Source organism: Equus asinus, chromosome 15 (genome assembly GCF_041296235.1).
Source record: "Equus asinus isolate D_3611 breed Donkey chromosome 15, EquAss-T2T_v2, whole genome shotgun sequence".
NCBI classification, from domain to species: domain Eukaryota; kingdom Metazoa; phylum Chordata; class Mammalia; order Perissodactyla; family Equidae; genus Equus; species Equus asinus.
In genome coordinates this window covers 38,641,568-38,666,798 of record NC_091804.1, presented here as the reverse complement: position 1 = coordinate 38,666,798, position 25,231 = coordinate 38,641,568, and the positions used below count along the sequence as shown (strand labels likewise).

The following is a 25,231-nucleotide window of genomic DNA, read 5'->3' as shown; positions in this document are numbered from 1 at the left end:
GCCTCTTCCCTTTGTTCCCCCAGCTCTTGGGCTGCTTCCTGCAATTACCCCCTCCGTAATACTTAGTGTTCCCTTTTGCTTTTGAAGTTTTCAGCACCTGGTATGGTGGTTTTGAAATATGTCCACAAATTCTTTGATTTCCTTTCTTCAAGAGGCGGAGCTTAATTCTCCTCTTGAGGGTAGGCTGTATTTAGTGGCTTGCTTCTAAAGAATAGCATATGGTGACAGTGGTGGAGTTCATAACAAACACAGTGGCTTTCATCTTGCTCTCTTTCTTGAATCATATGCTCTGGAAGAAGTCAGCTGCCATATGTTGAGACACTCAAGCAGCCTACGGTGAGGCCCACGTCATGAGGAACTGAGGCCTCCTGCCGACGGCCAGTAAGAAACTGAGGCCTCTGTGTTGTAAGGGAGCCATCCTGAAAGTGGATCCTCCAGCCCCAGTCAGGCCTTCAGAGGGGTGCAGCTGACATATTGACCACACCTTCATGAGAAACCCTGAGCCGGAACCTTGCAGCCACACAACTTCTGAATTCCTCACCCACGGAAACTGCAAGGTAATAGATATTTGTTTTAAGCCACTAAGTTTTGGAGGTAATTTGTTATGTAGAAATAAATGGCTAATTCATCTGGTTAATTCCTTTTTTTCTTTTTTTTTTTTTTTTTGAGGAAGATTAGCCCTGAGCTAACTACTGCCAGTCCTCCTCTTTTTGCTGAGAAAGACTGGTCCTGAGCTAACACCCATGCCCATCTTCCTTTACTTTATATGTGGGACGCCTACCACAGCATGGCTTGCCAAGCAGTGCCATGTCCACACCCGGGATCTGAACCGGTGAACCCCAGGCTGCCAAAGCTGAAACGTTCACACTTAACCGCTGTGCCACTGGGCTGGCCTCTTTTTTTTAATTGAGATATATTCGACATACAACATTATATTAGTTTCAGGTGTACGACATAATGATTTGTTATTTGTACATATTGCAAAATGGTCACCACAATAAGTCTAGTTAACATCCATCACCACACACAGTTACAATTTTCTTTTCTTGTGATGGAAACTTTTAAGATTTACTCTCTTAGCAACTTTCTAATATACAACATAGTAGTATTAACTATAGTCACCATGCTGTATATTACATTCCCATAAATTTTTTTCTTTTTTTTGGCAAGGAAGATTGTCCCTGAGCTAACATCTGTGCCAGTCTTCCTCTATTTTGTGTGTGAGATGCCGGCTTGGCATGGCTTGCTGAGCAGTGTATAGGTCCATGCCCAAGATCCAAACCAGCAATCCGAACTGGCAAACCTCAGGCTGCCAAAGCAGAGTGTCTGACCATAACCACTATGCCACTCCACTGGGCTGGCCCAACTTATTTATTTTTTAACTAGAAGTTTGTACCTTATCACCACCTTCACTCATTTTTCTGTTCTCCCTCCTCCTGCCTCTGGCAACCACCAATCTCTATGAGTTCAGTTTTTTGGGGGGTGGCTTTTTTTTTTAGATTCCACATATAAGTGAGGTCATATGGTATTTGTGTGTATCTTACTAATTTCACTTAGCATAATGCCCTCAGGGTGTATCCATATGGTTGCAAACGGCAAGATTTCCTTCTTTTTAATGGCTAAATAATATTCCACTGTGTCTATATATCATATTTTCTTTTTTAAAGAAGATTATCCCTGAGCTAACATCTGCCACTAATTATCCTCTTTTTGCTGAGGAAGACTGGCCCTGAGCTAACACTGTGTCCATCTTCTTCTACTTTATATGTGGTATGCCTGCCACAGCGTGGCTTGATAAGTGATGTGTAGGTCCACACCTGGGATGTGAACCGGCGAACCACAGGCCGCCAAAATGAGCATGTGAACTTTACCACTACGCCACCGGGCTGGCCTATATATCACATCTTCTTTATCTGTTCATCTGTCAGTGGACACTTAGGTTGCTTCCCTGTCTTGGCTGTTGTTAATACTGCGGTGAACATGGGGGTTCAGATATCTTTTCCAGTTAGTGTTTTTGTTTCCTTTGGGTAAATACCCAGAAGTAGGATTGCTGGATCATATGGTATTCCTATTTTTAATTTTTGGGGAACCTCCATACTGTTTTCCATCGTGGCTGCACCAATTTACATTCCACCAACAGTGCACAAGGGTTCCTTTTTTCTCCAATCCTCACCAACAGTTGTTATTTCTTGCCTTCTTGGTGATAGCCATTCTAACAGGTATGAGCTGCTATCTTCCTGTGGTTTTGATTTGCATTTCCCTGATGTTAGTGATGTTGAGTACCTTTTCAGGCAGCTGTCAGCCATCTGTGTGTCTTCTTTGGAGAAATGTCTATTCATATCCTTTACCCATTTTTAAATCAGATTGTTCTTTTTTTGCTATTGAGTTCTATGAGTTCGTTATTATTTTGTATATTAACCCCTTATCAGATACATTATTTGCAAATGTTTTCTCCCATTTGCTAGGTTACCTTTTCATTTTGTTGATGGTTTCCTTTGCTGTGCAGAAGCTTTTAAGTTTGATGTAGTCTCACTTATTTATTTTTGCTTTTGTTGCCTTTGCTTTTAGTATCAAATCCAAAAAATCATTGCCAAGACCAATGTCAGGGAGCTTACTGCCTGTATTTTCTTCCAGGAGTTTTATGGTTTCAGGTTTTATGTTCAAGTCTTTAATCCATTTTGAGTGAATTTTTGTGTATGGCGTAAGATAGTGGTCCAGTTTCATTCTTTTGCATATGGCTGTCCAGTTTTCCCAACACCATTTATTGAAGAGACTGTCCTTTCTCCATTGTGTATTCTTGGCTCATTTTTCATAAATTAGTTGACCTTATATGCATGGGTTTAGTTCTGGGATCTCTATTCTGTTCCATTGATCTGTGTGTCTATTTTTATGCCAATACCATACTGTGTTGATTATTATAGCTTTGTAAGGTAGTTTAAAATCAGGAAGTGTGATGCCTCCAACTTTGCTCTTCTTTCTGTCTCTCTTCTTCTTCTTTGTTCTTCCTTCTCAAGATTGCTTTGACTATTTGGGATCCTTACCAATTCTTTACATTAAATTTTCTCTGTTAAAATGACTAGTATAGCAGGCCAGCCTGGTGGTATTGTGGTTAAGTTCGTACGCTCCACTTTGGCAGCTCAGGGTTTGCAGGTTCAGATCTGGGTGCAGACCCAGCAGCACTCGTCAAGCCGTGCTGTGGAGGCGTCCCACGTAAAGTAGAGGAAGACGGGCATGGATGTCAGCTCAGTGACAATCTTACTCAAGCAAAAAGAGGAGGATTGGCAACAGATGTTAGCTCAGGTCCAATCTTTCTCACAAAAAAAATAAAAATAAAAATAACTAGTATAGGGGCCGGCCCGGTGGGATAGCAGTTAAGTGCACACGTTCTGCTTTGGCAGCCTGGGGTTCACCGATTCGGATCCCGAGTATGGACATGGCACTGCTTGTCAAGCCGTGCTGTGGTAGGCATCCCACATATAAAGTAGAGGAAGATGGGCACGAATGTTAGCCCAGGACCAGTCTTCCTCAGCAAAAAGAGGAGGATTGGCAGCAGATGTTAGCTCAGGGCTAATCTGCCTAAAAAAACTGGTATAGTTTCTGTCTCATAACTGAACTTTGACTGATATGTTAGCCAAAAACTATATATCCAAACATTTGCACACAGTACATCAAAGAACTATTTCTTTTTTTTTCAAAGATTGGCACCTGAGCTAACTTCTATTGCCAATCATCTTCTTTCTTTCTTCTTCTCGTCAAAGCCCCCTAGTACATAGCTATATATTCTAGTTGTAGGTCCCTGTGGTTGTGCTATGTGGGATGCCACCTCAGCATGGCTTGATGAGCAGTGCTAGGTCCGTGCCCAGGATCTGAACCGGCGAAACCCTGGGCCACCCAAGCAGAGCACATGAACTTAACCACTCAGCCACAGGGAAGGCCCGTCAAAGAACTATTTCTCATGGTGAAAAGCTTGTAAATGACCCTACTGTGTAACAATAAAGAAATAGTTCCCTCAATTGTGGTATATTCCTACAATGGAGTACCGTAACCCTTACAATATAGGTAGCTCCATTTACACTGACATAGGATATTATCTAAGATATCTTAAGATAACAGATTATAAAACAATCTGTGTGATATGATTCCATTTTTATGTATGAAATATGGATGAGTTATTAAGAAAATAATTGATATTTTGTGCTTTTTGCTGTTGTGGACTCACCAACTCAAAGAGGGGAGACTGAATTTCAGGCCCACCAAGGAAGCTTAAACTGAAGAGACCCAGAGGAGAAAGCAATAGAGGTGTTGGCCTCAAGGTTATGAGAAGGGTGTGGCCTAATGTTTATGTGGGGCTGTGGAGTCCCGACCATGGGAAGGGGCGAAGCTACTGCTTTGAGTTGAAGATGAGCAACTAAATCCAGTCAGAGAGTTGTGTATTGGTCAGTGTGAGGGTTAATCATATGTGTCAACTTGACTGGGCCACAAGATGCCCAGATGTTGGTCAAACATTATTCTGGGTGTTTCTGTGAGAGAGTTTTCGCATGAGATTAACATTTAAATCACTATATTGAGTAGCGCAGATTGCCCTCCATGCTGAAGGAGCTTCGTCCGATCAGTTGTGGGCCCGAGTAGAAAAAAAACACTGACCTTTCCCTGTGGAAGAGAGAATCTTCCTGCCTGATGGTCTTCACAGACGGGAGCATCAGCTCCTCCTGACTCGACAGCACCCTCCAGCCTTTAGACTCAAACCAGGACATCGGCCCTACGGGTTCTGGATTTGCCAGTTCCATAGTCGCATGAGCCAGTTCCTTATAGGACATTTCCCTCTCTCCCTCTCACGTTCTCCCTCTCTCTGTCTCTCTATATATATCTCTATAGATTTTTGAAAAACTGACCAGATATTTATAATTAGAGGGGAAAAAAAAGCATTGCCACTCTTCCCAGTTTGAGGGGGAAAACACAATATGAATAAAAGAAGTGGTAAAATGGCATACCAAGAGCTGAGGCAATTTTTAAAGAAACGCATCTGCTCTCCAGGAGGGCTTGTGCAGTGTTCCCAAGGAAACAGACCTGGAAATGCAGCTTCCTTTATCAACCCCGTCAGGACTCTCTCCTCCTACAGATAAGATCTTGTTCTCCCCAGAATACCACGATGATCTGTGTGGACTTGTCGTGGCACGAGGCGTGTTTGGCACTGACTTACGTATACTTGCCTCAATCCTTGCCTCTAGACTGTGTTCCATGAGTGTTGTGCATCTCCCTGCACCACACATGGGGCCCCAGGGGCTGCAGCCTCATTAAATATTGATTAGATGGGGCCAAAGCCAGGCTGCCCTCACATCTTAATTCCCCGAAATGATTTGCAATTGACAAGATCTGGGTAGATGTGGAAATCTTGACAGCCTTGCCCAAGAGTGAGCAAGTCCTCCGAGATCCTTGGAGGTCAAAGATGTTGAGAGCTTTGGAGATTTGCTGCACATGCTTATAAAATCCCACGCCTCACTTCCACCCTCCTCCTCACCATCCTCACCCAATTTCTTATATCCTCCCCAAACCAGAGTCTAGGAAGACCAGACTGGCATAAAGGAAAGAAAGATTTCTTATTTTTCTCCTTGGGAGGCTGACATGAGCCCCAGAACTTTAGCTGTATTTAGGAGAACCCAGTATCCCCCTGCCCCCAGTTCAAAGCAGAGAGTTTCCAACTGATTTTATTCTCAGAGAGTCAAAGTAGACGTTACTCAATAATCCTTTTTTTTAAAGATTGGCCCTGAGCTAACATCTGTTGCCAATCTGTTTTTGTTTTTGTTTTTCTTTTTCTTTTTCTTCTTCTCCCTAAAGCTCCCCAGTACATAGTTGTATAATCTACCTGTGATGCAGGCTCGGTGAGAGGAGTCGAAAGATGTCTTGGACTCTCAAGGTCTGGTAGCAGTGCTCCTTTATTCAGAGAATAGCATGGGGACAGGACTCATGGGCAGTAAGAGCTGCAGGCATGGGTTGAGGGTAGGGCTAAATTTAAGGCATAGGTATTCGAGTTATCTCTTTATAAGACAAAGGAAAGATTATGTAAAAAAGTCATTAAAATGGTATCAGTGCAGGTGGGGTCTGGTTATTGGGTGGTCCTATAACTTTAGATAAGAATCAGGTCGGATCAGATCAGAACCTCCTCTCCTTCCCAGAGGACATGTAGATTGGTATGTAGGGCAGGACACCTTGGGCTTTTCTCCCTGGGGCAGCCTTGATCTTCATCACCTGTAGGTCCTTCTAGTTGTGGTATGTGGGACGCCACCACAGCATGGCTTGATGAGTAGTGCTGTGTCTGCCTGCACCCAAGATCCAAACCAGCGAAACCCTAGGCCGCCGAAGCAGAGCACACGAACTTAACCACTTGGCCTCGGGGCTGGCCCCTACTCAATAATTAATATTGAGCAATATTCTACTACTAAACAGTGGCACCAACTCAAGATCAGCTTACTAACATAATATTTTCATTAATTCCACAAATATTTATTTAGCTCATACTTTGTTCCAGGCTTTGGGACAAAGACAGACACTGGGGACATTGCCATCTCATTCCCTTTCACGTCCCTCCCCAGAGCCAACCTTTCTCATGAATTTGAAATGTAACCTTCCTTTTGGTGCTATTGTATCGCCATTTGCAGGTGAGGAAACTGAAGCACAGGGAGGTAAAGGAACTGGCCCAAGGGCACACTCTTCTAGGTTGTCAACCAGTACAGACAGGTGATAAGTGAGATGAAGAAAAGAAGGCAGGTTGATAAGAGAGATAGGGGCGTGTGGTCAGGGAAGCATACTCACTTAAACCGGAATGGAGGAACATGCTACAAAATAATTGGCCTGCAGTCTTCAAAAGTGTCATGACGAGAAGGCGAAGGGAACACTGAAGAACTGTTCCAGCTTGAAAGAGACTAAAGAGACAGGACAATCTGAATGCAAACATCTTTTTGCTGCAAAGGACATTATTGGACAAACTGGCAAAACTTGAAAGGGGTCTGAGGGTTAGATGATATAGCACTGTATCATATTAATTTTCTTATTTGGATGGTTGTATCACATAGAAGACAGTCCTTGTTGTAGGAAATACACACTAAAGTATTTGGGGGCGATGAGGAATCAAGATAGCATTTACTTAAAGGGTTCAGGACGAAAAAAAAGATCAGAACCATATTTACAACTTTTTTGTAAGTTTGAGATTCTTTAAAAAAAATTCGTAGACCAATTTCCAATTAACTTACTTTAACATTAATCTTCTCTTCATTTTACAATCTTCCTTAGACAGTCATGCACCGCATGCTGACAATGGACCACATGTATGACAGTGGTCTTGTATATTATAATGGAGCTGAAAAATTCCTGTCACCTAGTGATGTTGCAGCCACCGTGGCATCATAGTGCAACTCATGACTCAGGAGTCTGTGGTGAAGCTGGAGTAAACAAACCTACTGCGCCGCCAGTTGTACGAAAGCAGAGCACACACAATTATGTGCACTGCAAAATACTTGATAATGATAATAAACGACTATGTTACTGGTTTATGTATTTTAATATACTATACTTTTTACTGTTATTTTAGAGTGTACTCTTTCTGATGTGGGGTCGGTGAGCCAAGGAGTCGAAAGAAAGATTTCTTAGACTCTTAAGATCTGGCAGTAGTGCTCTTTTATTTAGAGAATAGTGTAGCATGGGGACAGGACGCATGGGCAGTCAGAGCTTCTGCTGCCGCCGCTTCTGCTGCCCCCGCTGGCATGGGGACAGGGCCCATGGGCAGGCAGAGCAGCTGCTGCTGCCCCCGCTGGCATGGGGACAAGACCCACAGGCAGTCAGAGCTCCTGCTGCTGCCCCGAGTTGAGGGTTAGGGCTAATTTTATAAGGCATGGGTACGTGAGTCATCTCTTGACAAGACAAAGGAAGGAACATGAAAAAAAAGTTAAAATGGTGTCAGTGCAGGTGGGGTCTGGTCGTTTGGTGGTCCCACAACTTTTAGATAAGAATCAAACCGGATTGAGTAAATGGCAGAAGTCACCGCTTGAATATTATCCTCAGCTAAAGACAAAGGAGGATTTGTTGGGGGGGGGGGGTCAGTTACATGAGGTTGCCAGACAGTAAACAACTCAAGTTCTTGCCTCTGGCATTGATCAGGAGCCTCTAGAGATAAGGTCATCCCCCTTCTTCCTGGCACAGAAGGGAGGCATCTTCACAGATAGAGGTTTTCCTTAGAAATGTAAATGTTTCCCAACAAAGGGGCAAACAAATTCCACTCCTTGGAGCCTGAATCTCATCTGTAGTTTTAAAACTAACCAGCCTAAAAATCCTCATCATAAACCGTTTTAAAATTAAGCAGCCTAAAAATCCTCATCATTTCTACTATTAAAAAAAAATTCACTGTGAAACAGTATATGCTGTGTTACGCTGGCAGCAGCCTCATACATTTCACATTACCACATCTCTTGATTGCATCATTTTCTCTTGTGCTTGATTTAATCTTGGGTTGTTTTGTTCGTCATGGCCCCTAAGCGTACAAAATCCACTGCTAATGTTGCCAGTAAGAGGCCACGTTGAGTGATTGACCTGGAAATGAAATTAAAAGTGATTAAGGGGCCAGCCCAGTGGTGCAGCGGTTAAGTTCGCACGTTCCACTTTGGTGGCCCCAGGTTCGCTGGTTCGGATCCCAAGTGTGGACTTACCCACCACTTGTCAAGCCATGCTGTGGCAGGTGTCCCACATATAAAGTGGAGGAGGATGGGCATGGATGTTAGCTCAGGGCCAGTCTTCCTCAGCAAAAAGAGGAGGATTGGCAGCAGATGTCAGCTTAGGGCTGATCTTCCTGAAAAAAAAAAGTGATTAAGGACAATGAAGGTGGAAAATCAGTGATGGTTATTGCTCGCCAGCCAGGCTTGTCCCGTTCCCCCATAGCTACGCTCTTGTTAAAGAAACTGTTAAGGATCTGCTTCATTGAAGGCAACGAGACTAACAAAAATTCAAGAAGGGCCCATACCAGACATGGAGAAACTTCTAATGACCTGGATTCAAGACCAGACACAGAAGTGTGTCTGTCTCAGCACCATGATGATCGTAGCCCAAGCAAAAAATTTGTCTGCAATGTTGAAAGAAAAGGCTGGACTATGATGTTGAATTTACTGCCAGCTCTGGGTGGTTTAAACGGTTCAGGAATCGTTACTCATTACGTAATGTGAAAGTGAGGGTGAGTCTGCGGGTGCTGATGTGAAGGCAGCTGGAGAATTTTTGGAAACTCTAGATAAGCTGACTGTGGAGGAAAATCACTTGCCAGAGCAAATATTCAATATGGATGAAACCTCCCTATTCTGGAAGCAGATGCCTGAGAGGACTTCTGTCCGTAAGGGGCCAGGTCAACGCCAGATTCCCAGGCTTTTGAGAACAGGACAACAGTCTTGCTTGGGGGCAATGTTGCAGGCTACAAATTGAAACCCTTTGTGATCTGGCACAGTGCGAACCCCAGGGCTTTCAAACATATCAGTAAGCACACACTGCCAGTGTACTACAGGAGCAAGAAGAAGTCATGGATGACCCGCCTCCTCTTCCAAGATGCCCTCCTGAATTGCTGTGCCAGCGAAATGGAGAAGTACTGTTTGGAGAATAATGTGCCTTTCAAATTTTGCTTATTGTTGATAATGCTCCCAGAGAGCCTCCATTTATTAGTGATCTTCATCCCAATATCAAAGTGATGTTTCTGCCTCCAAACACCACCTCTTTGATTCAACCAATGGATCAAGGAGTTGTAGCAGCTTTTAAGGCCTACTTCCTGAGGAGGACCTTTGCCCAGGCTATTGCTGCAACTGAGGAAGATACTGAGAAGACACCGATGCAACTCTGGAAGGATTACAACATCTTTGCATCAAGAACCTTGCTTGGGCTTGGGGTGATGTCACCAAGGAGTGTATGAATGGCCTCTGGGAGAAGACACTCAAGAGGTTCATCCATGACTTGAAAGGATTTGCCGAGGATGAAGATGTTGCAAAAATCAAGAAGGCTGTGGTTGAAATGGCCAACAGCTTTAACCTGGGTGTGGATGCGGATGACATTGAGGAGCTCCTGGAGGTGGTTCCTGAGCAATTACTGATGAGGAGTTGTTGGAACTGGGACAGGAACGCTTAGCTGAAGAAGAGGATAGAAAAGAGGAAACTACAGGAGAAGAAAAAGAAGAACCCTCAAGAAAATTCACAGTGAAGGGTTTAGCAGAAGCTTTTGCAGACCTCAACAAGCTCCTTAAAAAGTTTGTAAACGTGGACCCCAGCACAACAGATTTTCATTAATAGAGAGGAACATTCATGGTGCATTATCTGGTTACAAGCACATCTATGATGAAAAAAAGAAACAAACCAGGGGGCTGGCTCGGTGGCTGAGTGGTTAAGTTCGAGCGCTCTGCTGCAGGTGGCCCAGTGTTTCGTTGGTTCGAATCCTGGGCGCAGACATGGCACTGCTCATCAAACCACGCTGAGGCAGCATCCCACATGCCACAACTAGAAGGACCCACAACGAAGAATATACAACTATGTACTGGGGGGCGTTGGGGAGAAAAAGGAAAATAAATAAATAAATAAATAAAATCTTAAAAAAAAAAAAGAAACAAACCAAGCAAACCACCATGGACATATTTCTGAAGAGTGACACCTCCTCAAGAAGAGCCTCAGGCAGGTCCTTCAGGAGCTATTCCAGAAGAAGGCATTGTTGTCATAGGCGATGACAGCTGCATGTGTGTTATTGCCCCTGAAGACCTTCGGGTGGGACAAGCTGTGGAGGTGGAAGACGGTGATATTGATGATCCTGACTCTGTGTAGGCCTAGGCTAATGCATGTGTTTTTGTCTTAGTTTTTAACAAAAAAAATTTTTAAAGTAAAAAAAAGCTTTTAAATAGAAAAAAGCTCAAAGAATAAGGATGTAAAGAAAAAAATATTTTTGTACAGCTATGCAGCGTGTTTGCGTTTTACGGGAAGTGTTATTGCAAAAGAGACAAAAAATTTAAAAAAATTTAAAAGTTTATAAAGTAAAAAAGTTAGAGTAAGCTAAGGTTAATTTATTATTAAAGAAAGAAAAATATTTTTTAATGAATTTTAGTGTAGCCTAAGCATACAGTGTTTATCAAGTCTAAAGTCGTGTCCCGTAATGTCCCAGGCCTCACGTCCACTCACCACTCATTCACTGACTCACCCAGAGCAACTTCCAGTCCTGCCAGCTCCTTTCATGGTAAGTGCCCTGCGTGTTCTACCATTTCTTTATCTTTTATGCTGTATTTTTACTGTGCCTTTACTATGTTTAGATACACAAATACTCATGATTGTGTTACGGTTGCCCACAGTATTCAGCGTAGGATGCTGTATCGGCTCGTAGTCTAAGAGCGATGGGGGGCTGTACCCTATAGCCTAGGTGTGTAGTAGGCTATGCCAGTAAGTACACTCTGTGTTGTTTGCACAATGACAAAATTGCCTTAGGATGCGTTTGTCAGAGCGTGTCCCTGTTGTTAAGCGAGGCATGACTGCATCTCATTGAATATGAATAATATCTACTGTTTGTTTGGCGCTAAATTTTTTATACACGTATGATAACATACATAAAGAACCCTGTAATTTATTGCCTCGCTTAGCGTTCTTTGATTGCAAGCGACAGAAACCAGCTCTGGCTAATTCAAGCAGGAAAAAGAAATTACTGGAAGGATATGAGATATATGGAAGGTTCTGTTGGAAACAGCTCCTCCACTTAATAAATGTACGTTGATCTTGGGCAAGTGGCTTTACTCTGTGCCTCAGTTTCTGCGTCCATAAAATGGAGGAAATTATAATACCTACCTCAGAAAACTGTTGTGGGGGTTAAATTAATTAATATATGCAAAGCATGTAAAAGGGTGTCCAACACATAGTTAGTGCTCCATAAATCTTATTTATTATCATTAGCTGACTTGTCCAAAGAAACCAATGAGTGGCCGATGTGGGATTTGCACCCAAGTCCATCTAAAATCAAACCCTGAGCTCCTTACCATGACAACCCTTTATCACATTAACTGAGCCGTGATTCTTCCTCTTTCCTCCTAAAAACGCAGATGAAAACCAAGGGACTCCCACCACACTGGCAGTTACTTCCTTTTGCATTCTCCTAAGGCTTATAAACAAAAACTTGTCAAGCCGGCTAGTCCCCTTCACAAGCATAGTTCATGCCCACACCCTTCAAAAGCTTTTCCTTCACTGGCATACCTTGTTGGCCTTGGGTAATGTTATTCTTTTAAGCATAGAGGACATTTAATCTAGACAATCCTGTCATAGTCTTTGATCCAGGCATGCAACAGCTGTAGCTGTGAGGTAATATGCTTGCTTCATGCCTTGTGTCTAAGCAGTATCCTTCCCTTTCATATTTGATGGAAAATATCAGGTCAACATCTAAAAGAGTAATGCACTTCTCTGAAAGGTGCTGTATTAATCGTGTTTTTTCCCTGTATTTTATGATATTTTGACATCTTAAAAAGCTTGTTGGTAGGGCACATGCTGCTCTTCCCAGGGTACTCAATTTTTTTTTTTTTCTTTGAGGAAGATTAGCCCTGAGCTAACTACTGTCAGTCCTCCTCTTTTTGCTGAGGAAGACTGGTCCTGAGCTAACATCCATGCCCATCTTCCTCTATTTTATACGTGGGACGCTTACCATAGCATGACTTTTGCCAAGCAGTGCCATGTCTGCACCCAGGATCCAAACCGGCGAACCCTGAGATGCTGAGAAGCGGAATGTGGGAACTTAACTGCTGTACTACCGGGCTGGTCCCAGGGTACTCAATTCTTAGAGATAGCTAAGGGCTCAGCTGGGAGCACATCTTTCATATGCAAACCAACCAATCTGTAGTCTATAGTCCCAACAACCTCCTTATCTAACTCTCACACAGCAAGCCAATATTTCTCCTGCTCTAAATTATCCCGGGGCCAGGTAGCAGACAACTACAGACCATCCCTATAGCCCAGAGCCTGCTGACATTATTCAAACTAGCCAATCCTAAACTTTGTCTTGTCTTTCCCTCAGAAATGCCAATAAAGGCTCTGGCTCAGGCTTTCCCCTCATTCCTGTCTTCTGCCATCTGACCGATACCTGGTGCTTCCCCTGTGGCCCTGCCTGGCACACAGAGATCCCCTCTCTGGGGCCTATGAATGTAATAAACTTCTTCCTTGAAGAAGAAGAGCCTTGTTCTTATTTCCTCCTGTGGCCACACCAACTTTACCATACTATATTCAACATTTACATTCTTAGAACAGTATTATGAGTTGATTTTTTTCCTAAAAAATATGCTTGATTTATATTTATTGTTAAAACACTATTAGTGCATGTTAATAATACCTAAATAAAAATATACAGTACAAAACACTGTTAAACTATAAAGAAAACTTGAGAAAGACAAAAGATAACACCTATATCCTACCATTTCAACAAAACCATCACTTTAATTTTCCAGTCAGCCTTTTAACTTTGCTCCATATGCATTCCTTTCTCTATAGGATTAACAAGAAAAAATTAATGATTTCCACTAATTACAATGCTCAGATTTGCAAAACACTTTCACCTATCTCATTTTGAGAACTTAAAAAGACAGAAAAGGAGTGTTCAGAGAAATGGGATAAAAACTAGAAGAGAGTAGGATCCAGAAGCCCAGAGAGGAGCATATTTCTAGAAGGGAGTGATGGACTATGTCAAATGCTGGTGAAAGATCAGGGAACAAGAGATCTGAAAATGCCCAGTGGATTTAGTGACATGTTTTACTTTTCAAGAAGTTTGGCTGTGAAGAGAAGGAAGAAAATGGGCTGGAGCTGGAGAGCAAATGGGACTAAGGTATTTTTTGTTTGTTTTGTTTTTGTTTTTTAGATAAGAGAGACTTGAAAATGTGTAAATAAAGATTGGAAGGATCCAGTTGAGAGCTAACGTTTAGATATGAATCCAGAAGTGAAAATGAATCCAGAAAAGAAAATGAATCATTGATAGTGTAAGATTCGTATGAAGGAGAGGAGGAGATAAGGATTGGTTTGGATAGGAGAGACACCAACCACTCCTATGGCAACAGGAAGAAGATTGGTTCAGATGTAGGTGAGTTATTGTTTGGTTTTGGGAAGATGAGTAAGTTTTCCAGTATAGACACTGACAAAGCAGATAGCTCAGGTTTTGATAAACAGTACAATCAAAATACACATTGTCACAGGAGTTTAGGGTATTGGAAAGAGTGTTCTTGAAATGATGGACCATAAGATCTTGCTGAATAAGGAAGGGCGTGAAGGATAGAGGAAGCTGATGAAAGGGGAGAACCCAGATGGCTAAATAGACTGGGGTCCTGATGAAGCAGAAGAACAGTCTTAGTGAGCCATTGAGTGCGGGAGCTGGAAGGGTTGTGACCGCAATGTAGAACGATGTTTTGGAATATTTATTTTTTATGTCAAGACCCAATGTATCGCCATAAGGAGGGATGACTGAGGTGGGATGGAAGAGAAGGTCACTGGAAATGAAAAGGTCTTACAACTGAATGACCAGGATCTTGGATTGGCTGTCTCTGTGAATGCTGAGATCACCAGGATGATGAGGAATATTATGTGAGCCAGATGCCAAACTGTGATGCGTGAAGGCAGTGGGGAGGGGACAACGGGGACATAGCTGAATAACCTCTCTCCTGAACCCCATTCTCACATTTCCAGCTAATTTGTCTAATTAATATGGACAACTTGGATGTCTAATTCTTTAACCTAACAGTGTGGCCACATCTCGAGGCAGAGGAACTAGAAAATATAGCATTTGTTCTGGGCACATAGTCACCCCAAAAAGAAAGCTGGGGTTCTATTGCAATAAAAAATGTGAAAATGGATATCATTAGGCAAGAAATGTTTCTCCCACATAGTGTAATACTCATATTACCAGATTATTACAACAGTGAAAATTCAGGTAGCCTCAAAAATTAAATAGAGTAACCAGAAAATATAAAGAGCTCTTTAAATATTTTTTAAAAAACAACCCAGTTAAAAAATGGGGAAAGGACTTGAATAGACATTTCTCCAAAGAACATATACAAATGGCCCAAAACACCTGAAAAGATGCTCGACATCATTAGTCATTAAGGAAATGCAAATTAAAACCATAATGAGATACCACTTCACGCCCACAAGGATGGCTATAATTTTTAAAAAAAGGAAAATAACAATTGTTGGCAAAGATGTGGAGAAAGAACACTTGTACATTGCCGATGGGAATGTAAAATGGTTCAGTGGCCATGGAAAACAGCTTGGCAGTTCCTCAGAGGGCTAAACAAAGAGTTACTAACATGATTCAGCAATTCCACTCCTAAATATACACCCAAAAGAACTGAAAACAGGTACTCAAGCAAATCCTTGTACTCAAATGTTTATATCGGCCCTATTCACAGTAGCCAAAGGTAGAAACAACTCAAACAGCCATCAGCAGATGAATATATAAACAAATTGTGGTATATCTCTACAATGGAGTATTATTTGGATAAAAAGGAATGAAGTACAGCGACATGCTACAACGTGAATGAACCTTGGAAACACTATGCTGAGTGGAAGAAGTCAAACGCCAAAGATCACGTATTGTATGATCCCATTTCTATGAAATATCTGGAATAGGTAAATCCATAGAAACACAGAGCACATTGGTGGTTGCAATAGGTTTGAGGGAGGAGAGAATGGAGAGTAACTGCTAAATGGGTACAAGATTTCCTTTTGGAGTGATGAAAATGTTTTGGAACTAGATAGAGGTAGTGGTTGGTCAACATTTTGAACGGACTAAGTGCCACTGAATTATTCACTGTAAAATGGTTAATTTTACATATGTGAATTTTACCTCAATAAAGAAAAGAGAAAATTAAGGGGAAGGGTTCTAGTATTAGGAATGATAGAAAAGTTGTTTATCAAGATACAAATAAATTTTTTTTTAAATTAGATTTTATTTTTTTCCTTTTTCTCCCCAAAGCCCCCTGGTACATTGTTGTATATTCTTAGTTGTGGGTCCTTCTAGTTGTGGCATGTGGGACGCCGCCTCAGCATGGTTTGATGAGCAGTGCCATGTCCGCGCCCAGGATTCGAACTGACGAAACACTGGGCCGCCTGCGGCGGAGCACTCGAACTTAACCACTCGGCCATGGGGCCAGCCCCCAAATTTTTTTTTTTTAAAGATTGGTACCTGAGCTAACAACTGTTGCCAATCTTCTTTTTTTTTTTCCTTCTTTTTCTCCCCAAATCCCGCCAGTACATAGTTGCACATTTTAGTTGTGGGTCCTTCTAGTTGCAGCATGTAGGACGCCGCTCAATGTGGCCTGATGAGTGGTGCCATGTCCGTGCCCAGGATGCGAACCAGTGAAACCCTGGGCCGCTGAAGCGGAGCACACAAACTTAACCACTCGTCCATGGGGCCGGCCCCAACAAGCAAATTTTTTACCCAAGAAAAGCAATACATGATTATATAAGTGTGTTCTCACTGTTAATGGTAATTCATACAGTCCAAAGTATGGGTGCCAAATTCCTTTCCTGCGATGTAAATACAAGTCTGTGTTAGGAACACAATGTTGTGTTGTTTGACAGCGCTAGAGTTTGCAAACCCAGTGATGTAGAATTTTTTCCCACCACCACCAGGAAGAAGAAAGAGAAAGAGAACGAAGAGAAGGAGAGGATGAAAAAAGAGAAGGAGGAGGAGAAAGAGACAGAGACGGACAGACAGAGAAAGGAAGGGAAAAAGTAAGAAATAAATTGGGGGGGTCAGCACGGTGGCGCAGCAGTTAAGTTCGCACATTCTGCTTCTCGGCGGCCCAGCGTTTGCCAGTTTGGATCCCAGGTGCGGACATGGCACCACTTGGCAAGCCATGCTGTGGTAGGCGTCCCACATATAAAGTAGAGGAAGATGGGCTTCCTCAGCAAAAAAGAGGAGGACTGGCAGTAGTTAGCTCAGGGTTAATCTTCCTCAAAAAAAAAAAAAGAAAAGAAAAGAAAAAGAAAAAAGTTGGTTTCCCATCTAAATGTAAAATCCTAAGAAACTGATTTTTCCCCCGGTATGAGAAAGAAACATTCTGTGTTCTGAAGGACAATGATTTCTAACCTAGAATTCCATACCCAGCCAAATTATCCATGAAGTGTGAGGATAGAATAAATATGTTTCCCGATATGCAAGGTCTCAAAAATGTCTCTTCTATGGGGCTGGCCCCGTGGCCGAGTGGTTAAGTTTGCGCGCTCCGCTGCAGGTGGCCCAGTGTTTCATTGGTTTGAATCCTGGGCGTGGACATGGCACTGCTCATCAAGCCACGCTGAGGCAGCGTCCCACATACCACAACTAGAAGGACACACAACTGAGAATATACAACTATGTACCGGGGGGCTTTGGGGAGAAAAAGGAAAAAATAAAATCTTTAAAAAAAAAAAAAATGTCTCTTCTATGCCCGTTTCTTAGAAAGAGTGGATCGTGAGAAAGCAAACCATGAAAAAGGAACTCACAGAATCCAAGAAACAGGAGATCCAGCCCAGGAAAGAGGCAGAAGGAGGTGCCGGTCCTCCAGCTGCCCAGCAGGTCTGGAGAGGAATCCATCTCAATCAGAGCAGGAGAGCAGAGAACGAGGGAATGTCTCCAAGAAAAAAAAGAAAAGAAATTTATAGGTTGCCTGATGTGTCTGAATTTATTGAGAGGAGATTTCTATTTCTGCTCGAGATTTTGTGGATCCACTGGTGATAAATACATAGAAAACTAAGTGTAGCCAATTTGTTGAACAGATGGGACCTATGGGGTGTAGGCAGAAAACAAGCTTATTCTTGGATGTGAAGTTCATTCTTTTCCTGTTCAAATTGTCTCTGCGAAACCAGTGCTTCCCCTGCACCCTTGAAGGAAGTATAGGGCAAATCTCATGGCTTTTTTAGTCAGGTAATAAAATTCTCTCAGTCACTTAAAACCCCCAAACAGTCTCAGTTCAGTAGTTAAAAAAATCCACTCTCGTGCATTAAACTGAATCATACGAAATTGCCATTTTTGTGAGTCATAAATGGTTGAATATTGGCAGTTTCATTTGATTCGCCTCTAATAAGAGTTAAAATCTCCAAGTTCATTTAAAGTTAAATCATCTGCCACTTAGGCCTTCTTTGGATTGGCCACCTGAGGTGGGACAGTGGGGCCTGGTGGGCTTCTCCATTTTCCTACCCGGGCCTTCTGCCACCCTCCTCCACTCAGGAGTCTGTCTCTGGTTCCTGCAGGATAGAAGGCTGTGGAGGCAGGAGAGAAGAGGCCATGTGGGCACTCTCTGACCTTGGCAGGTGTGTACAGTGGATTCCTCTCCAGGGTGCTTTTGGCTTTTGTGATACTTACGAGACACAATCCACCCCCCTCCCTCACCCCTGCCCTCTGCTTCATGGGAGGGGCCTCATTCAACCTGAAGACCCCTTGATTTGATGGCCACTTGCAATTCTGCCCTCAGCCCCCAGGCATTCAGCCTCTTTTGGCTGCGATCACCTCACACCTCTGGGCAAAACTCTTAGACAAGATCCAAGCTGGTGTTTGCCCAGCATGGCCCAGTCTGGTCCTCAGGACACTGTCATGCACCCTTGAACACCACCTCCCCTCCTCTCTGCCATCATCAGAGCAGCTAGCCAGCCAGAGTCCCTTTCAGTTATACGTCTCAAGTGTGGGTCAAACACCACCTACTGTGTCACCTGAGCTTCAGGAGACACATGTCAAGCTCTTCAAGAGGTCTGACTGTAGCGCCCTCCTTTAGGCTTGAGGTGAAGGAAAAGCATCCTTCTCCCTCCCTTCCCACAAATCGGCAGAGGTGTAGTCACCGCTCATCACCAGCTCCCTCTAAACACCTCCTTTAATCTCTGGAAATTTTTGTTTTTTTAATTTAATAGAGTTTATTTTTTAGCGCAGTTTTAGGTTCACAGCAAAATTGAGCAGAAGGTGCAGAGATTTCCCATATCCCCACTGCTCCCACACATGCAGTGCCTCCGCAACCATCAACATCCCCCACCAGAGTGATACGTTTGTTACAATCAAGAACCCACATTGAGGGGTCGGCCTGGTGACACAGTGGTTAAGTCCGAATGTTCCGCTTTGGTGGCCTGGGGTTCTCGGGTTCGGATCCCAGATGCAGACATGGCACCACTTGGCAAGCCATGCTATGGTAGGCGTCACACATATAAAGTAGAGGAGGATGGGCACAGATGTTAGCTCAGGTCCAGGCTTCCTCAGCAAAAAGAGGAGGAATGGCAGCGGATGTTAGCTCAGGGCTGATCTTCCTCAAAAAAAAAAAAAAAAAAGAACCCACATTGACACATCATTATCACCCAGAGTCCACAGTTTACACTAGAGTTCATTCTTTGTGGTGTATATTTTATGGGTTTGGACAAAGGTTTAATGACGTGTATTCACCATTATAGCATCATACAGAGTAGTTTCACTGCCCTAAAAATCCTCTGTGCTCCACCTCTTCATCCCTCCCTCCCCCAGCCCCTGATGACCACTCATCTTTTAATTGTCTCCATAGTTTTGCCTTTTCCAGAATGTCATACAGTTGAATCACACATTATGTAGCCTTTTCAGATTGGTTTCTTTCACTTAGTAATATGCATTTAAGTTTCCTCCATGTCTTTTCATGGCTTGATGGCTCATTTCTTTTTAATGCTGAATAATGTTCCATTGTCTGGATGGACCACAGTTTATTTAAGCTTTCACCTACGGAAGGACATCTTGGTTGCTTCCAAGTTTTGGCAGTTATGAATCAACCTGCTATAACCAGTTTTTAATCGCCTCTTTTACAAGTCCTGCCTCAGTGGCAGAACTACATTGCTGTGCAATGGGGAAGTATCTGCTGAAACTGAGGCTGAACTGGCTCCCTATTAACATCCTGTTACACAAGAAAGTGAAAAACCAAGGCAATTAATAACCGGGCAGGGGGGAGTTATATAAGAAATGAAATGTAACCATAGTACTCTACATGGCTCAGTGGTGAATACCACTCGTGTAGTCTGAATAATATCAATATTACATATCGATTGAATCAAGAATTATGATACCCATTTGATGGCATGCTAAATAGCAGTGAAAATGAAAAAAGCTGAGCTACATAAATAAATATAGATGAGCCACCCAAAAATGTAATGTTGAGGGAAAAAACACAAATCATAGAAGAATTCAAATAGTTTGATACCATTTATATAAAGTTTTACAATACACAAAACAATATTGTTTAGGAAGCCTTCATTTGTAGTATAAGTGTAAACATGCATGGAAATAATTAGCACCAAATATTGAATGAATGAATGAATGAATATGCTTTTTAAAACTACAAGCTCTTGGGGCCCACCCGGTGGTGTAGTGGTTAAGTTCACGTGTTCTACTTTGGTGGCCTAGGGTTCGCTGGTTCCCATCCTGGGCACAGACCATGGCACTGCTCATCTAGGCACAGCCATGCTGTGACAGGCATCCCACACAGAAGAACTAGAAGGACTTTCAACTAGGATACACAACTATGTATGGGTGCTTTGAGGAGATAAAAACCCAAAACTACCAGCTCTCAAATGAAGACATTTTCTTTAAAATATAAAGCATTTTATTTGCTTTTGAATAGGTGAATATATATGCACATTCAAAAGAATACTAGAAGGTATTTCAATGAAAAGTCTGTTTTCCCACCTCATCCCAGCTACGCAATCTTTCTCTCCAGAGGCAAATACTGTTATCACTTCCTTATCTTATTCCAGGCCTCTGGAATCCAGAGGTGGTCTATTCATTAACAAAAACTGAGTTCTGTATCTGCTACAGATTTTCTGTCTTCTTTTCCTTGATCAGTCTGGCTAGAGGTTTATCAATTTTTTTTTTAAAGATTTTAATTTTTCCTTTTTTTCCCCAATGCCCCCTGATACACAGTTGTGTATTTTTAGTTGTGGGTCCTTCTTGTTGTGGCATGTGGGAAGCCGCCTTAGCATGGCTTGATGAGTGGTGCCATATCTGAGCCCAGGATTTGAACCGGCAAAACCCTGGGCCACTGAAGCAGAGGGCACGAACTTAACTACTCGGCCATGGGGCCGGCCCCTAGTGGTTTATCAGTTCTATTGATTTTCTTTCCCCAAAGAACTAGCTTTTGGTTTGATGGATTTTCTCAATTGTTTTACTGCTTTCAATTTGATTGACATCTGCTCTTATCTTTATTATTTCATTCCTTCTGCTTGCTTTGAGTTTCATTTGATCTTCTTTTTCTGGTTTCTTAAGGTAGAGACTTAGATTATTGATTTAAGACTTCTCTGCTTTTCTAATATAAGCATTTTAGTACTACAAATTTCCCTCTAAGTATTGCTTTGACTGCATCCCCAAGTTTTTGATATATTGTAATTTTGTCTTCATTCAGTTCACAATACTTTTAAATTTCTCATCCTGTGAGGAAAAAAATTGCCGAGTACAGAGTTTATGTGCATTTTTTTTTTTTGCCTTTAGCTTTACAGTTTCCAGTCAAAATACCACTTTCCAAAGTTAATTAGGTCAGCTCCTTTTTTCCCCATCCCCATCAATGACATTCATTTGTCATGATCTTCATTCCATTTTGAGATCCTAAGACATCTTTAATGATTTTTAAACATTTGCATACAGTAAAGTTGTGGAAAATGCAGAATCACGTGTCCATGTCAATAGCATACAGAACAGTTCAGTCACCTAACACCTAAAAATTCTGTAGTCTTGGGGCTGGCCCCGTGGCCGAGTGGTTAAGTTCGCGCGCTCCGCTGCAGGTGGCCCAGTGTTTCGTTGGTTCGAATCCTGGGTGCGGACATGGCACTGCTCATCAAACCACGCTGAGGCAGCGTCCCACATGCCACAACTATGAAGGACCCACAACGAAGAATATACAACTACGTATCAGGGGGCTTTGGGGAGAAAAAGGAAAAAATAAAATCTTAAAAAAAAAAAAAAAATTCTGTAGTCTTTTAGTCAACTACCTCCCCCTCCCCCAACCCCTGACAACCAGTGATCTGTTTTCTGTCCCTATAATTTTGCCTTTTTTCAGAATGTCATATAAATGGAAGCAAACAATATGTGGGCTTTTGGGTTTCGTTTTTTTCACCTAGAGAGATGCAATTAAGACTCATCCATGTTGTTCCACGAACATAGTTCCTGTTCCTTGCTATTGCTGAGTAGTGTTTCATTGCATGAGTGTACCACTGTTTGTGTATCCATTCACCTGTTGAAGGGCGTCTTGGTTGTTCCCAGATTTGGCTGTTATGAATAAAGCTACTATAAACATTAGTGCAAGGTTTTTAAGGTTTACCATAGTTTTCAATTCACTTGTGTAAATACCAAGGACTAGGATTGCTAGGTTGTGTGGCAAGCGTGTGTTTAACTTTATAAGAACTGCCAAACTGTCTTTCCAAGTGGCTGTATGGTTTCGCATTTCCATCAGCAATGAAAAAGTGTTCCTGTTGCTCTGCATTCTTCTATTTGGTGTTGTAAGTGTATTTTTATTATTTTTATTTTAGCTATTCTAATAGGTGCGTAATCATATCTCACTGGGTGTGTGCGTTTTGTTTGCATTTCCCTAATGACATCTTTTCATACGTTTATTTGACACCTATATATCCCTATAAGTTGCACAATGAAGTGTCCATTCAGTGCCCATTTTTTCCTTTGGTTCTTTTTTTTCTTATTGTTAAGTTTTAAGAGTTCTTTATGTATTCTGGATACAAATCCTTTATCAGATGTATGATTGAAAATACTTTCTCCAAGTCTGTGGCTTGTTTTTTCATTCTCTTTACAGTGTCTTTCTTTATTCTTTTTTTTTTTAAACCACTATTTTTCCATTGAATGAATTTGCCATAATTTATTTAGCCATTCTTAGGTTGGTGGACATTGACATTATTTCCAGACTCTTGCTATTACAAACTGTGCCTCCATTAACATCCTTGAATTCATGTTGTTATTGCTAAGGACCATTTGTTTTTCCTTTCCCATGAACTATCTGTTGCTAGCTTTTATCCATTTTTCTATTGGGCTGTTAATCTTTTTGTTATTCGTAGGACTTCTTTACGTGTTATGAAATTTGCCTTTTCTGTCATTGAGATGAAATTTTTTTTCAGTTTGTCATTTGTCTTTTTACTTCCCATGATTATATCTTTTCTTTTCATGAAGTCAAATGTACTGACCTTTTCCTTTAAGGCTCTTGAATTTTGTGTCATAGTTAAAAGGGTCTTCTCCACTTCAGGGTCATAAAAGAATTCTCCAGGGATTATTCTGGTACTTTTGTGTTCCTACAGGTGTTCCTCGTTTTTAGGGACTCCAGCAGAGATAAGACTGGCTGTGGCTCTTCAGCAGTTGAGGGAAATTTTTGTGTACCAGGCACTGTGTTAGAGGCCAGGGACACCATGGCCAAGACAGCCTTAGTCCCTGCCCTCATGGAAGGTGACCACATAGTCCTAGCAAAACAGAGCAAACTCAGAAAATAATTATAATAAGGATTATAAAATTAGATAATTATATAAGGATGCAGAGTTCTGCCAAGGGGCTGTGAGAGCCGAGCAGAGAGAATTCTTCAGGTGTTAACATCCATTAGCATCCACACCCAAGGCTTCAATTACCTCTCAAATGCTACTCATTCACGCATTGTGTCTCCAGCCCTGACTTTCCTCTGAGCTCCAGACCTGCCATTTTCCCTCCCCGCATCAGGAAGTAGACTCTAATTCCCCTACCCTTGGATCTGGACAGGCTTCTGTCTCCCTTGTAGCCAATAAACTACAATAGATGTGGCTCTGCATGGCATCCGAAGCGAGGTCACGTAAGGCAACGCGGCTGCACCTTGCTCACAGGGATGCTCACTCCTGAGGCCTCCAGCTGCCTTGTAAACAGTGTGACGACCCTGCGGCTGCCACGCTGTGAGGAAGTTCAAAGTAGGCCACACAGAGACCACATGGTTAGGTCCTTCGGCTTCCGGGAGAGAGAGAGAGAGGCCTAGCCAGCCCCCAGGCACTCTATCCCCCAGTGCTCCTGCTCCACATTAGACACCTCAAGTTAGAAGAACCTACCCGAGCTCTTTCCGAATTCCTGACACACAGATCTCCGCAAGATAATAAAATGATTGCTATTCGTTTAAGCCACTAAACTTGGGAGTAATGTATTTTGTGGCAATAGTAACTGGAACGTGGGCCACATGTGTCCTACCACAGGGTTTTGTACATGCTTTCCCCTACCTGGAACACTTCCTGCACCTCTTTAGCTTAGTTACCATCCACGTGTCCTTCAGATCTTTGATAAAGCTACAATCTTTGGAATGCTCTGCCCCTAAACCCTGGAACTAGGGTTTCATAATGACCTCAGAAAACCACATGCCTTTCCTTCCTGTACTGTACTTATCACAGGGGCATTTGGAGATTCTTTGACTGTCTTTCTGATGAGTCCTCGGCTCCATAGTTACACAGTAGGCCAGGCATTGCAAACTCAAATGTCAACAGGAACAGGAAAGTAACATAAATGAGAGATGTGGGCAGGGTGGGGACTGTGGTGAAATGGAAAGAACATGCCCATCAACACAGCGCAGCTCCACTTAGAAGGCTCTGTGCAGCCAAATCTGCCTCATTTTTAAAGAGACGATACCAACCCAGATTATTATGTAAGTGTTGGGATGACAGCGACTAACTAAAACGAAAAACAGAGAAGAAAGAAAAAGAGAGAGGAAAACCTGAAGATTTAATACTCCTTGATTTTTGAGAAGGAGTCTGAACTCACACTTTGTGTAACCAAGGAATTGTATTTAACTGAGGCATAGGTGAGCCGCGGGGCTGGCTGGGGTTCAGAAGTGGGTCACTTAGATTTGTTTTTCTCTATTTGTACCTAGAAACTGTCAGTCGGATTCTCTGCTAAGGGCCTGAAGACTTTTTGACTCTTGCTAAATAATAAAGGAATTATTTATTTTTCTTTAGGAAGAAGATGGAAGTAATAAACTGTGACCATTAAGTAAGTTACACTAAATTCTGTGTTTGCCTTCCCAGAAGATAAACCATACATATTTGCAATAAGGAATGGGAACATGCAAGGCTCATAAAAGCCCTGTGAGAAGTTGATTTTTATCTAAAAATTAAACTTCTTGTTATTTAATGTATCTATTAAAAAGTAGAAAAAAGAAATAAGCTCTCAAGCCATGAAAAGACACGGAAGAAACTTAAATGCATATTATTGAGTGACAGAAGCCAATCTGAAAAGGCTTCAG

The 25,231-nt window shown here is 42.2% G+C and overlaps 1 long non-coding RNA gene across 2 annotated transcripts; it reads left to right on the top strand.

Annotated features, from left to right (window-relative positions):
* On the top strand, positions 1 to 23,549 carry LOC139040334 (uncharacterized). 2 transcript variants are annotated; one of them, XR_011494665.1, is made up of 5 exons: positions 1 to 557; positions 11,164 to 11,235; positions 13,882 to 14,100; positions 16,647 to 16,748; positions 17,455 to 23,549. It is a non-coding gene; the product is annotated as an uncharacterized lncRNA (long non-coding RNA). The 2 variants fall into 2 exon arrangements; XR_011494664.1 differs by having other exon boundaries at positions 13,882 to 16,748.
* Positions 23,550 to 25,231: the final 1,682 nt, after the last annotated feature.